Genomic DNA, 4,290 nt, shown 5'->3' on the forward strand with positions numbered 1-4,290 from the left:
AGGGATCTGGGGTAGTACAATGGCCGCTCCCCTACGGCCATTGGCTGGAGTGTACTGCAAGGAGGAAGGGGGGGGCAGGCCCGCCCTCTACTCTGAGTCCCGGCCCAGGGACCCTCTGGCCTCAGCCTCGCTGTCCTTCTCTCCCCTCCGCTGTCTGTTTCCCTGGGCCGCTTCCCCTATGGCCCCTTCCCGCTAGGCCCTTCCCTTCAGGGCCTGCAGCCTGGCAGGCTACGGGCTCAAGCTCTCTAGCCTCCCCGAGCCCAGGCCAGGCCAGCACTGCGCTGTCGCGGTGCTAGTCTCCACCCTTGGAGACTGACCTTCCCCCTCCCAAAGGCCAGGGACAGACTGACTGCTCCTTCCTGCGCAGCCTTTATATATGTCTGAGCCTGGCAGTTGGCTGTCTCCAAACTGGGCCCTGATTGGCTCACAATAAGCTCTTTTCTGATTGGCTCCCTGTCTGCGCAGGCACCTGGCCTGCCGCAGCCCACTCTCACAGGGAGTGGAACAGTCGCCCACTACACAGACCAACATATGTATCCTCCAAATTAAAAAACATAGTAAAAGAACTAAAAATGAGCCACGGGCTTAGCAACCATGTAAAAGAAGCAATGAGAGATAAAAAGGCATCTTTTAAAAAGTGGAAGTCAAACCCTAGTGAGGTAAATAGAAAGGAGCATAAGCACTGCCAAATTAAGTGAAAAATTTAATAAGAAAAGCCAAAGAGGAGTTTGAAGAACAGCTAGCCAAAAACTCACAAGGTAATAAAATGTTTTTAAGTATATCAGAAGCAGAAAGCCTGCTAAACAACCAGTGGGGCCCCTTGATGATCGAGATACAAAGGCGCTTAAAGATGATAAAGCCATTGAGGAGAAACTAAATGGATTCTGTGTGTCAGTCTTCACGGCTGAGGATGTTAGGAGAATCCCAAACCTGAGCTGGCTTTAGTAGGTGACAAATCTGAGGAACTTTCACAGACTGAAGTGTCACTAGAGGAGGTTTTGGAATTCATTGATAAACTCAACATTAACAAGTCACCGGGACCAGATGACATTCACCCAAGAGTTCTGAAAGAACTCAAATGTGAAGTTGCAGAACTATTAACTATGGTTTGTAACCTGTCCTTTAAATTGGCTTCTGTACCCAATGACTGGAAGATAGCTAATGTAACGTCAATATTTAGAAAGCGCTCTAGAGGTGATCCCGGCAATTACAGACCAGTAAGTCTAACGTCAGTACTGGGAAATTAGTTGAAACAATAAACAGAATAAAAATTGTCAGACACATAGAAGAACATAAATTGTTGGGCAAAAGTCAACATGGTTTCTGTAAAGGGAAATTGTATCTTACTAATCTATTAGAGTTCTTTGAAGGGATCAACAAACATGTGGACAAGGGAGATCCAGTGGACATAGTGTACTTAGATTTCCAGAAAGCCTTTGACAAGGTCCCTCACCAAAGGCTGTTACGTAGATTAAGTTGTCATGGGATAAAAGGGAAGGTCCTTTCATGGATTGAGAACTGGTTAAAAGACAGGGAACAAAGGGTAGGAATAATTGGTAAATTCTCAGAATGGAGAGGGATAACTCGTGGTGTTCCCAAGGGTCAGTCCGAGGACCAATCCTATTCACCTTATTCATAAATGATCTGGAGAAAGGAGTAAAAAGTGAGGTGGCAAAGTTTGCAGATGACACTAAATTGCTCAAGATAGTTAAGACCAAACGAGAGTGTGAAGAACTTCAAAAAGAGCTCACAAAACTAAGTGATTGAACAACAAAATGGCAAATGAAATTTAATGTGGATAAATGTAATGTAATGCACATTGGAAAAAATAACCCCAATTATACATACAATATAATGGGGGCTAATTTAGCTACAACAAATCAGGAAAAAGATCTTGGAGTCATCATGGATAGTTCTCTGAAGATGTCCACGCAGTGTGCAGAGGCAATCAAAAAAGCAATCAGGATGTTAGGAATCATTAAAAAGGGGATAGAGAATAAGACGGAGGATATATTATTGCCCTTACATAACTCCATGGTACACCAACATCTTGAATACTACTTATAGATGTGGTCTCCTCATCTCAAAAAGATATACTGGCATTAGAAAAGGTTCAGAGAAGGGCAATTAAAATGATTAGGGGTTTGGAATCATATGAGGAGAGATTAAAGAGGCTAGGACTTTTCAGCTTGGAAAAGAGGAGACTAAGGGAGAATATGATAGAGGTATATAAAATCATGAGTGATGTGGAGAAAGTAGATAAGGAAAAGCTATTTACTCACTCCCATAATACAAGAACTAGGGGCCACCAAATGAAATTAATAGGCAGCAGGTTTAAAATAAATAAAAGGAAGTTCTTCTTCACACAGCGCACAGTCAACTTGTGGAACTCCTTGCCTGAGGAGGTTGTGAAGGCTAGGACTATAACAGGGTTTAAAAGAGAACTGGATACATTCATGGAGGTTAAGTCCATTAATGGCTATTAGCTAGGATGGGTAAGGAATGGTGTCCCTAGCCTCTGTTTGTCAGAGGGTGGAGATGGATGGCAGGAGAGAGATCACTTGATCGTTACCTGTTAGGTTCACTCCCTGGGCTGCTTCTGCTCTACAACTATAATTGTCTTTTTACACCAAGATCACTAACTTGCGCAGCCAATTCCATGTGCAGCCCTAGTGGATGGAAGGCACAGGTAGCTTTTGCCTCAGGGTAGCTTGTTGGCATCAACCCTCTCTCCCCGACCTGGAGCTGATGAACATTCCTGGCTGGAGGGACACATGCTCCTGCGAGTCAAAAGGAAAGGAGCTGATAGAAAAGATCACAGGACTGACCCCCAAAGAAGGATGAGCTGTAAAAGGCAGAAGGAGGCAACTCATCTGGGGGAGCTGAGAGACCACGGTGAAGATGGTGCAAAGATCACTATATTGGAATTAGCAAATGTGATTTTTTTAAAAACAAATCTTTGGCCAGCCCTAATCAAGGCATTTCTCACAGTTCTCTCCCATTTGGATTTTCTGATATCTAATAGGGAATGACCTCTGATTGAAGCTTTTCCCAAATGCAGAGCATGTGCAGAATCTCTCTCCACTGTGGATTCTACGACGTATGACAAGGTCTGAGCACTCAATGAAGTTTTTCCCGCACTCAGAGGATGTGTAGGGTCTCTCTTGTGTGTATTTTACGATGTGAGATAAGGTGTGAGTTTTGACTGAAGCTTTTCCCACACTCAGAGCACGTGCAGGGTGTCTCTCGTGTGGATTCTCTGATGTACGATAAGATTTGAGCTCCGATTGAAGCTTTTCCCGCACTCAGAGCATGTGTAGTGTCTCTCGGTGTGGATTCTCTGATGTACGATAAGATCTGAGCTCCGATTGAGCGTTTCCCGCACTCAGAGCATGCGTAGGGCGTCTCTCCAGTGTGGATTCTCTGATGTCTGATAAGGTCTGAGTGCTGATTGAAGCTTTTCCCGCACTCAGCGCATGTGTAGGGCGTCTCTCCGGTGTGGATTCCATGATGTTTAATAAGGTCTGAGCTCCGATTGAAGCTTTTCCCGCACTCAGAGCATGTGTAGCGCATCTCTCTCATGTGGATTCTCTGATGTACGATAAGATTTGAGCTCTGATTGAAGCTTTTCCCGCACTCAGAGCATGTGTAGGGTGTCTCTCCGGTGTGGATTCTCGGATGTACGATAAGGTCTGAGCTCCGATTGAGCGTTTCCCGCACTCAGAGCATGCGTGGCGTCTCTCCAGTGTGGATTCTCTGATGTCTGATAAGGTCTGAGCTCTGCTTGAAGCTTTTCCCGCACTCAGCGCATGTGTAGGGCGTCTCTCCAGTGTGGATTCTACGATGTGCGATAAGGTTTGAGCTCCGATTGAAGCTTTTCCCACACTCAGAGCATGTGTAAGGCGTCTCTCGGTGTGGATTCTCCTGTGCGATAAGGTGTGAGCTCCGATTGAAGCTTTTCCCGCACTCAGAGCATGTGTAGGGCGTCTCTCCTGTGTGGATTCTACGATGTTTGATAAGGTCTGAGTTCCGATTGAAGCTTTTCCCGCACTCAGAGCATGTGTATGGCATCTCTCCTGTGTGGATTCTCCTGTGTGCGATAAGGGTAGAGCTCCAACTGAAGCCTTTCCCACACTCAGAGCACATGTAGGGTCTCTCTCCTCTGTGGATTCCCTGATGTGTGAAAAGGTCTGAGCTCCGATTGAGCGTTTCCCGCACTCAGAGCATGCGTAGGGCGTCTCTCCGGTGTGGATTCTCCTGTGTGTGATAAGGGTAGAGCTCTGACTGAAG

This window comes from Mauremys reevesii, unplaced genomic scaffold (assembly GCF_016161935.1).
Source record: "Mauremys reevesii isolate NIE-2019 unplaced genomic scaffold, ASM1616193v1 Contig161, whole genome shotgun sequence".
Taxonomy (NCBI): Eukaryota; Metazoa; Chordata; order Testudines; family Geoemydidae; genus Mauremys; species Mauremys reevesii.